The sequence below is a fragment of the Macrosteles quadrilineatus genome, unplaced genomic scaffold, assembly GCF_028750875.1.
Source record: "Macrosteles quadrilineatus isolate MER2022 unplaced genomic scaffold, UCM_ALF_1.0 Scaffold_4__1_contigs__length_99947679, whole genome shotgun sequence".
Taxonomy (NCBI): domain Eukaryota; kingdom Metazoa; phylum Arthropoda; class Insecta; order Hemiptera; family Cicadellidae; genus Macrosteles; species Macrosteles quadrilineatus.
In genome coordinates this window covers 28,832,905-28,845,036 of record NW_026542597.1, presented here as the reverse complement: position 1 = coordinate 28,845,036, position 12,132 = coordinate 28,832,905, and the positions used below count along the sequence as shown (strand labels likewise).

General features: G+C 32.7%; 1 protein-coding gene across 4 annotated transcripts in view; it reads right to left on the bottom strand.

Moving 5' to 3' along the window:
* Window positions 1-12,132, bottom strand: part of LOC128991878 (E3 ubiquitin-protein ligase rnf168-like) — a 39,134-nt gene that overhangs the window by 16,614 nt on the left and 10,388 nt on the right. The window lies entirely within an intron of this gene.

The window sequence follows — 12,132 nt, the reverse complement described above, 5'->3', positions numbered from 1 at the left end:
GTCAAGAAAAGTTAAGCATAAGACTGTATCTCAACCATATATGACTGAAATATAACTTAATTTCCTAAAGCATGCACTGACTATTTTATAGTTAATGTCTAAGGTTTTCATCTTGCCAACTTCAACGGTAGAAAAATATGGACGCGTTGCAGAAAGTCAACAGTCCCGGAAGGTCAAATAATTTAAACCTGTGCCGCTAGGTCAAAAACTACAATGTTTGCAGTGTCTGTAGATCAAAAATCCCAGAAAGTCAAATAGTACAGTCCGGGCTAAAAGTTTAGTCTATTTTAAAGCAATTGACTTATTGGGAATTTGACTTAATGCAACAGCAGTTTTAATATAACGAAATAAGATAAAATATAAGTTCAGTTTCGCTGAGTCAACAGTGCCGGAAGGTCAAAAGTATAATCTGTTAAAAACAACGATAGTCCTCTCGACGCATGTCTTCAATAATTTCGTGTTTTGGTGTTCTTAAAGTTGTGCTAAAATTTTGAAATTTGGCACAGAGCTTCTTGGTTAGTCCTACTCGATGACTATTTTGTTGGAACTTTAAACTATTTACCGATCTAATTAATAAAAAATGATTTGTATGGTGAAATAGTTTTAAATCGTGATTTCTAACATGAAAAAGTTAGCATGCGAGATTTTTTTTTGTTTTTGGGTTAGAGAGGTTTTGTCTGTGGCAAAGTTGTAGCCAAAAGTGTAATGCGTAAAATATATTTTTTTGAATTTTTTACAATCAGTGGTTCAGTAGATAACTTGGGTTGAAGAGGACGGCAAATGTAGCATTTCGCAACGCATGGAAAGAACTACATCGTACGATGCGACTGCTGAGTGGACTTTTAATTTATCTAATTTAATTTATCTAAGGACAAGAAAAAGGTGAATATACAGATCACCAGTACATTCATATTATTTATAAAACATCTTTCTTTATTACCAGCTAACATTTTTCACTTATAAGAATACATCATAAACAGGGTGTTAAAATAAGCGGGGAGATACTTTACCTAGTAATTCCTTGGGTCAAAATAAACAGATCAAGGATAACATTTTTTCCAAAATAATTTTGTTAACCAGATATCCGCCATTTTGTATTTTTTACATACAAATATTTATCTTTGCACTTTTCCAACCGATGTTTATCAAACTTGGTATGTATGTTAAGGTAGGAGAGACCCATGTTATAAACAAAGATTCATCTCGATTCACCCTAAAATTTCAAAATTTAACACTTAACTACAATATAATATACTCTACTACACCACAATATTTACGTATCACCATAAATCTTTAACAAAATAAAACGTTAACATTTTTAAAAACCAAAGTAAATCAATATAATATTTCTTTTTTGAAAAATATATTTAAAAAACAGGCGATGATAAAATAACGACAGGCGAGTTTCGATCTGGGTGTTTCAGGTTTGAATCTAGGAGGATTTAACATTAATTAACATTAATGTTTAATCCTCCTAGGTTTGAACTGATTGAGAGGAATACATGAAACCGAAGGGGGGAGGTAGCAACAAGTGCACTAGTATTTACTAGTGTCCAATTACAATTTGATGGATTTAACCAAAACCTTTTCTATTTAACTTATTTTCAGCTGTTAAATTTCAAACGATACGTTTTAGCGACATCATTAACGTTATTATCATCATCCTCGTTTGAGTTTGGGTTTGCAGCAATGTATTTTTATGAATAAAACCTTTAATTTGATACCAAACTTGACCTCTGCTGCTATTAATTGACTGTATGCACTATTAATTAACAGCTGTGTCTAAGGATTATGTCGGCCTTAGTCACAAACAGGACAACAAGATCGCTCCACTCATCCCACACTCATCTCCATTCATACTTGGCTTAAAATGCATAAGAATCAAGAATCAAGAATCAAGAATCAAGAATTTACCATACATTGACCATACATTTTGTATGGTCGCCATTTCAAAGCAACATGGCTACATTATCAATGACAAACGTGGAAAACCTTATACGAGTGTGAGTAAGTCCGAAAACAACTCTAAAAAACAATAAGCAATAAATTGCAAGAACCGTTGCTTATATCATTGGGTATACACGTATGTACTGACGTGTATACTCAATGCTTATATCGAACGAATGTACATCGTGAGAATTTCCATTAGTTGTTCCATTTAGTTGTGTGTCCATTAGTATAATAGTTTAGTTGGCTCTTTTAAAGTCAGCGGAAATTGTGACTGTTATTACCCTTGAAATAATGTTTGTGTAGTACTTTGCAATCCTACCAATGCTTATAGAATCATACGATTACAATATTCTGGCTAGAATATGTCGCATAGAGTGGTGACTACTGTATCTTTTTGGTTTGCTTGTAAAACAGGATCAACAGAGATTTTCCATCGACTTAAACAATACGATAGGTACTCTCAAACTGTTCATTGCTATAACAAACTATCACACAGTTTGATGAATATTTGTGTGTAAACCACATACAGTACACCTGTAGTCTATCTATTTTTCCTTTTATTTTTCCAAGACTTTATAGAAAATCACGCATTACGTGATCAGTGAAGAAAGGTGTCAACCTTGTTTTATAGGTAAAGAAGAACACTGCTTCATGTCAGAGCATTCAGTTATCTTTCAGTTATCATTCAGTTTACCAAATATTTGGTGAGAATTGTAAATGCTAGTCGACCTGTACCTACCCTTCTAGACCTGTACGTAAAAAGAAATGTACTGTACACTGTTTAAGCTCGTCAATTGTACTCTGGATGAATGGGCAAGAGATAAGAGGGGCCCAATCAGCTGTTTGATAACGGTATTCGTGCGGTTTACTATTTGAGTTTCCTCGTTCATAATTCTACTATAGGCTTTATTTCTGCATAATACAACCGACTTGCTTGCCCGTAAAATATTTGGGATTGAAACTGTTTAATAGTAATAGTATTCATTAACGTATTATTATTAAATTTCTTGTTGTCCTATTATTCAACAGCGACTCGAAAACCCTTGTTTCTCTGTAGTACAGCAATATTGTTACGCACAAGTATTAAGATTGTTTAATACTGACATTGCATTATTATATTTTAATTTGAGCCTAATTACGACGGTCTACGTACACGTTATTAGTGATATAGTAACATTGTTTATTATCATATTGTTGTATTACACGAAAGACATTAATTTACGACGATCCTTCGGCTTACATATTATTGGATCATTTGTTTACGTATCACGATTGTAAACGTTGATTGTTGGGGTATAATTTTAGCGATTTAAATATTATACAGAGCACCTACGGTTAGGAACAAACTCCTACAACAGTTTTATTGTTATTTAACATACTAATCAACAATAACGTTTGCCGCCAATTGTATTAAATCTAATATGGGTCCTTGGAACCTATTTTTGTTAGTTTGGATGTACTATCTCTTCCCGATGGTGTAAGTGCTGACTGAGCCAGAAGACAGGCAAAAAACAGCCTTGCAAGAACAACGACTCATCCGTGCCTACCACGACCACTCCCGCCGTTATCACCGTGACACTGGCGTACTACACCCAAGGCAATAGTTTTAGCATAGATTTATCATTAACTTTAGATACTGCAAGTAGAGATTTCATTTAAGAGAAACAGATAAAGCATTGACTTTGGATACTACAAGTAGTCATCCCATTTATGAGAAACAATTATACAATTGACTTAGTGGACTTGTAGGAGACATCTCAATTACGTGAACTATATTTAGCATTGACTTTGCAAAAGTATTGGATTACAGTACTATGATAGCTCCGCTCAAAATTGCAAGCAGACAACTGCATTGTACACCTAGTACATATTAGTACACGCAAAATAATGCAAGGGACCTTGAAAGAAATATTGGCAATGAATTTTTCATAATGGCAGAAAATAATTACAGTACAAAGCACTGTGGTGCATAATCAACACAGTAAATCAATGAAAAAAGAAAAAAGTTCAAAATCTACACATTTCTTTCTACATCTATTATTTCTTACTTTACAAAATCACCGAAACCACGCTCTCCTCGTGTAAGTATAGATATATTGTGGGAACTACATCTGCCCTAGGTTGAATTAGCATAATAGCGCAAGTTTAAATGAGAACAATTGTATGACTAAAACTAGTAAAAATAATTGATTTGGTAACTGATGACGTTGTTTAGACCTATCAGGAAACTACACTCCTTTACCACGTAAATATCTAACATAGTTTGTACCTCTGTGATTTCGTCTAATCATATTCAGTGATTCATTATTTACATAGTTTGACTTTTTCGTAGGCCTGGTTGTAATATAGCTTATGTCTGGTTTTTCATAGGTGTTGTCGTTGGTTATACAGTAGTACTTGCACATATTCGCGCCTTTTTTAATCCCGCGCTTTTATCGAGTGCGTTGACATTGACTAGTTATTCCAACTATTGTCATCAGTTTCTTGTTCTGTAACACACATTCTAATCCTGATGTATCCCTCACTACATTTCCGCCTTGAACTGCATTATTTGACGAGCGTCTGGTTTAAATACATTAATCGATTTACAAGCTACATTATGAAATATTCATAATGTACCTTGCAAATCGATTAATAGATAGTCTACTAACTAATTTACTCCCTACAAATAATTAGGTAATACATTATTTAATACAGTGATATCAATGACAAATGTATATGATACTTTTACTAATACAATATTCTTAAATTTATTACACCTATTTGCAAATGTTTCAGCTACCTTGTCCACAGTAACATTTACATTCGTGTAGTTCTTGACAGAAGACTTTAATACAAAACTAGATGTATGTCTCTTGGACTTGACATAATTTCAAAAAGAAGTGATATTGTATACTACTCACAACAAAAATCAAATAGTTAGTATACGCTGTCCTAATTGTTATTTTTACTTCCGATTTTATAGTTGTAAACAAGGCAATAATGGTGGTTGGAAAACTTAAGTTTTTCGCATACTTGTCTTAATTTACAGATTCGGTTGCATCCTTTGTTAACCAAAAAGGATATTTACATTTATTGACAAAATAAAACTTAGACTGATCGATGATTATAAATTCGATGACAACTGCATTTGCATCACCATACTTATGCAAATAGGTCCAAAATAAATCTCTCATAGACAATATAACTTATAAAGACCGGCCTCTGCAGTAATATGGTTTACCGTACTTATTAATTGCGTACTTATTAATTTACCTTACTTATTAAAAAATAGCAAAGTGCCGAAAATTACCAATTTGTGGGTAAACCAAAGTAATCCAACCTAGCTTACTCTAACCTAACCTAACCTAACCCATGCTTAGATCAGCAAAGTGCCGAAAATTACCGATTTTGGGTAAACCCAGCTTAGGTTAGGGCTGAGGAGCTCAGCTAAAGGTTATTTTAGGGAGTCCTTGGAGGCTAGTGGCCATTTTGGATAATTTCAAACAGCTGCTGAAGAGCGATTTATCGTCCAAAAATATTTTTTCAAACACCAAAGTGATTATAATTTAACATCGAGTATAGTGTGAGATTAGAAATGTTCTTTGTAGTTTTTTATTGTTCTCCAGTGGAGTCAATGAAAGCTAACAGCCATCTTGGATTTGTCCCCCATAAGAGCGATGTTAATTACGTTAATTTCAGACAGCAGCTGGAGATTTATTTACAGCCCAAAAGTATTTTTTCAAACATCAGAGTGATTGTAATTTAAATATCTAGTATATTGTTAAATTATAAATTGTCTTTGTAGTTCTTACATTGTTTTATGAGTTACAACGTCTAGGCTCCAAGGACTCTTTTACACTCTTTTATTGACACTTACCAGTCAAATGTGGCGATATTAATGATTTATAACGCTTTTAACGATTTTCAAACGTGTTTTTCGTGGTGAAATATGTGTTTGCTGAAAAAGTGCAAGAGGAAAAGAAGTTTGAAATGACTCGAATAATAAAAAATAGGCTTCCATTAAAAGAAAAAAAGATTTTTCAAGCGCTTATAATCGCCGATTTCTAAAGCTTTTCTCGATTTCCAAACGTGATTTTCAGGGTGAAATAGTCGTTTCCCCCTAAAGTGCCAAAGGAAAATAGCATAATTTTGGTAGATAAGGTAAAAAATGCGATAAAACATAAGTAGTGCAAGTTCAGTATTGCCTCCTGGATTTCACCAATCACGTATTCAGACCCTAATTCCAAAATTTAGTTAACCTTGCGCTGAATTTTGAGATAAATATTGCAAACCCACAACGGACCTTTCCAGTTCTTGCTTATCTTTATAGTCCAGGCGCTAAACGGGTTGAGTATGCACTGAAAGTCTGACAAAATTTGACTTTTGATTATTGTTGGGGACAGCTAGTAGATGAAAAAAATCGATGATGTCGCTTTTCTAGGGTGGTCACAACTCGGGGGGGAGGGGGGGGAAGTTGCACGGGTCATCGGTTTACGTTTCCGCGTCTAACTCACAAACGGTTAATGATAGAAAGGTGGTTTAAGCGTCTATCTACGCCTAAATATATTGTCTTTCAAAAAGATTATTACAACCTTTCTTCTATCTCTTATACTTTAGGCGCTAATCAACATTTATTGAAAAAAATAAAATTTAAAAATACTTTTAAATGAAATATCGGAAATATTGCGCTTGTTTAGGGCATGTTACAAACTATTTATGGTTGGAAAAACTAACAAGTAGTACAACAACACCAAAGTTTAAGGAAATCTGTGCAAAAACAACAGAGCTACGTTGATTTCAGTAAGAGTAAACGTGGAAAATTCGTAGTAGTATCGAGGCGCGCATGGATGGTACATAGCCCACAGTCAATATAGGTTTGATGTTGTAAATAACTATGGGAAAGCTGAATTTTTCTATGCTGTTAGACCATGTTGAGATGATCATTTTCATTTTCATCATCATTTCCCCGAAAGTCAACACTCCTCCCCCCTTGTGCTTTCTAACCCCCCTTTTTAGATAAATTTACAGCCTCTTAGCAATTAAGCTATAACTTTAAAACGGGTAAGGATAATAATGCAATCTTTTATTAATAATTTTGCGGTACGATAATTTACAAAACGAATTATTAGATAATTAAATATTTAAAAAGAATTATTACAGATTTATGAAGAAGAAGGAGAAGAAAATGTGTTCATTGTAATAAAATATCAATACAGTGTTTTTTATTTAAATGCAAAGAACAATGGTCAAAGACCGTCTGTTTTGTGTTAGACACACTGATTTTGAAATATTTTAAAACAGTTTTAAAAAAATCCTTGAATCACATACAATTATTCATAAAATAAACTGATTTCAACTACAGAATATACACAAATAGCACTACATACTAATAAAGATCAGATAACAATTAAATGAATAATGAAAATTTAAATGTAGCCTACTGAGAATCTGAATTTTTCCAACAACAAACAGTTAATAATTCATAAAACAAACCTGTTAATTTTATAATTTACTTTGATAGATACTTAACAAACAATATTTTATAATTTTTTTAAATTACATAGATTTTTCCATTTTTGTATTGATATCTCAATTCTTAAATTTAATAATTATACTCCATTATCAATTCCCACCCTTTACTCCACGCCTCTTTAAGATAATTTCCAAGTGCCCGCCAATCTTTGCCATTAAAAAATTCAAAAAAACTCATATTCATTTAAATATAACTTGTTATACCAAAATTAACGTATCTTTTTTTTAAATTGAACATTCTGCTATAAAAGGGTACACGTTTCATCCCGGTTGAGATTACATAGTGAACATACATAAATTTCATTTTCTATATAGAGTTAACTTTTTACTAGGCGACCCCCTTTATTTGTAAAAAATGTTTTAGGGATGGTTACAAATAAAAAAAATATGCACCATTTTCCAATATGGCCAACAACTTTGTTATTTCTTATGGAATACGCTATATTTTAATATTCTTTTAGAATTTAAAAGCTATTTTTTCATTCGTGACATTTTTTTTCTAAACCTACCCCATTTAGGAGTTACAGCGTGTTATATCTAAAAGAAAGGCTTGTGGTGTACATTCGGCATCCTGTAGCTCATAAACAAGTAAGTTGAGAGAGAAAGTGCAAAGAATAAATAAGTCACATATAAGTCCTAGTTCAAAAAAATATATAAAATACGTTAAAAATACTGATTTTGTTGTTTTAAAAATGGCCACCATTTTCAAAAATGGTAGCTTACTTTGATATTGGAACAATTTATTTTATGGTTTTTTTTATGTAGATGTGATTTGGAAACTTGTTTATTCCTTGTATTTTCGCTCTTAAACTTACTCGTTTATGAGCTACAGGATGCAGGATGTACTCACAAACCATTTCTTCTTCGATGTAACTCCTAAACAAGTAGCTTTAGAGAAAAATGTCAAGAATAAAAAGGTTTAAAAATTGTGCGTTTACATTCTAAAACAATCATAAAATACAGAGTATTCCATAGGACTAACAAAGTTGTCAGCCATATTGGAAAATGGCGAACATATTTTTAAAATTCAAAACCACTAAAAACATCTTAAAATAAAGGTTAGTGTCCCATAAGAAGTTAACTCTATATCTCATAATAAAAAAGTTATCTATTGGTTCACTTTAGGTGAGACACCCTGTATAATAAAATGAGGCTCTGGCGTACAGCAGCAATTGCACGATATTCATTCATATTTATCCACTACAGTCTGTATATTTACTGAATGAGCTACATAACGTTAATATAATCTATATAAAGCGGCAAATTCAAATACAAAAACCATAATATACGTATTTTTTTCGTTGTTGCGGTGCACAAAAAAGCCAGAGTCCTGTAAAATCAATATACTGTACTATCTATAACCACTATATGCAAACAAACTGTTAATAACTATGAATCATTTTAAAATGTAAACTATGCACCCCAAATTTTGTATCAAACATTTTGTTGTGCGACCTCGTATAAAAAATCTAAAAAGAAAAGTAACATAAATTAATCCGTAAAAATTATTTTTTTATGTTTATGATATTTTTTAACTATGAATATTTAGGATACCATGGTAAATACACTTTTTGTAAAATATCGTAACACAAAATGATTAATAAAAGATTACGTTATTATCCTTACCCGTTTTAAAGTTATAGCTTAATTTCTAAGAGACTGTAAATTTATCTAAAAGGGGGGGGGTAGAGGAAAGCACAAAGGGGTAGGAGTGGGGACTTTTGGGAAAATACTCATCTCAACATGGTCTAACAGCATAGAAAAATTCAGCTTTCCCATAGTTACTTACAGCATCAAACCTATATTGACTGTGGGCTATGTACCATCCATGCGCGCCTCGATACTACTACGAATTTTCCACGTTTACTCTTACTGAAATCAACGTAGCTCTGTTGTTTTTGCACAGATTTCCTTAAACTTGGTGCTGTTGTACTACTTGTTAGTTTTTCTAACCATAAATAGTTTGTAACATGCCCTAAACAAGCGCAATATTTCCGATATTTCATTTAAAAGTATTTTTAAATTTTATTTTTTTCAATAAATGTTGATTAGCGCCTAAAGTATAAGAGATAGAAGAAAGGTTGTAATAATCTTTTTGAAAGACAATATATTTAAGCGTAGATAGACGCTTAAACCACCTTTCTATCATTAACCGTTTGTGAGTTAGACGCGGAAACGTAAACCGATGACCCGTGCAACTTCCCCCCCTCCCCCCCGAGTTGTGACCACCCTAGAAAAGCGACATCATCGATTTTTTTCATCTACTAGCTGTCCCCAACAATAATCAAAAGTCAAATTTTGTCAGACTTTCAGTGCATACTCAACCCGTTTAGCGCCTGGACTATTACCGCATATCTCTCTTATCTCCAAGACTACAGACTGCGCAATGAAGGAGGGTCTCGTGCCTATGCCTAATCTGACGAAGAATGAGCAAGAGCAATCGTACATTTGTTTTTTTAATTGTGGTGTAAAACTTTTTAATTTATGTTTAGATGTTATTTAATTTCTTGTTATGTGAGTTTGAATTTAGTATGGTAGCCATTTCAGAAGAAAGTATTAAAGTAATTTGAGATGTTAAGATTATGAAGAAATGTCATTTCTTTAACAGAAATACTAAGATAACTTCTCAAAATGACTTCTAAATTGTTATTTATTTTGCTAATGCAAACAAGCATCTGTTTAGTAAATATAATTAAATTATTTCGTTTATTACGATTGTGTTAGTGTATATTACCACAATATTACTATCGATATATCGAACTATTGACAAGAATGCCACATTTAGCTACCCCATTCAGTTTTTCATATTTAAAAATCATATCTTACAAACAGAACTTTCCAAATTAAACATCAAAATTATTTAACTGACCTTTACCCTATAGAATCAGGAATCCCCAAAGGAAGCGTACTTGAACCATACTTGTATATTCCCTTTACATCGGACCTACCAGAAATTGTAAATACTATCGTTGCCACATTTGCGGATGATATGACCATTTTATCTGTCCACGACAAACCGGTTCAAACTACAGCAAATTTACAGTTAAACTTGGATGAAATTTCACATTGCTTTAAAACATGGAGGTTCAAAATTAGTGAAAATAAATCAGAAAACATTACTTTTACCCTAAATCTGGCTACATGTCCTCCAGTATCCATGAACAATATTTACCACCCTAAAGTAACAGAAATAAAATACTTGGGCATGCACTTAGATGCAAAGCTTAATTGGAAGGCACATATCTGGACTAAAAGACAATATCTAAATTTTAAAATAACTAAGCTTAATTGTCTTCTTGGATCTAAATCAAAACTTAGTACACAAAATAATGTTACTTTGCAGAAAAGTTATAAAACCAATTTGGACTTATGGGATCCAACTTTGGGGATCATCAAGTACATCAAACATTGAAATTTTTCAACGATACCAATCAAAATTGCTACGTAAAATTGTCAACGCACCTTGGTTTGTTACTAACAGAACACTTCATAATAATCTTAGAATTTGAAAAGTCAAAGAAGAAATTACAAAATCTAGTGAAAAAAGATAATCAAATTGGAAAATCATTCAAAATCGTCTTATACAAAACAACTTTTGCAAAACTTATGACAGCTAGCCTGACCATACTACTGGAACGAATTACACGCGGTTGGTACCAAATGAAAGATATTTTCCTGTAGATGTGATGAATCCCTTTATAAATTAAAATAGGCTCAAAAATAAACACAAGAAACGAATTTAAAATTTTAAAAATAACTTGGGCCGTATGGGTTGCCATGTAGGTAACGAAATAACAACTAAATGTAAACAGAAAATAAAACCAAATAGAAGAAACTCCATTTACATGTCTTATTTATAGCATAGGGTAAATATAGATAAGTTGGAAAAATACATACTTTTGGTCAAGTTTCCGACCACAAGGCGAGCTCTCATCTTGCACTAAATTTATTGGACAATCACAACACCATTTACGACATTTAAACCTCCCATTCAGATTCGGCTGTGTTATCAAAATTATCTTTGTCAGCTAGTGTTGAGAGTGGTAAATCACTATACTTTTAACGTTGTATTATTGTTAATGTATTTGCTTATTTTTCTACTTTTGAAACAGACTGTAAATTAAATAAAGTTGAAACCCGATTAAGCTACAACCCATTTAATAGTATATTTCGTACCTAGGGCCAAAAATAAGGTTTTGCCGGCTCGAGATAGTTCGACTTCGTCTCGATCGAGAGCTGCAAAACCATTTCGGTCCGTGGTACGAACGCTATTTTGCACCACACTATACCCTATTGCCACTATTCACCTCTATAATAATGCACACTGATGGTTAGCACAACTACAACTTTAAGGTTATGTGAAGAAATAATTCGAGGCATCAGCAAAAATAAAAATAAATTGTTGCTAGGCAACGGTGACAATAAAATAATTCTATGGATACTGATTGTGTATTTAATATGCATTCATGTTTTAAGTAAGTAAGCGGGCAGCTAATTTTGCGGCCCTAGGGACCAGCGACCACAGAATTAAAATTAAAATTTTAATTCTGTGGTCGCTGCTAGGGACCTGCTCGGTCCCCGAATAACGATGACAGCTAAAAACCTAATAATTCTATAGAATAACAAGCTGTACCCGCTGGCTTTGCCCCGTTAAACTAATTAATTTTC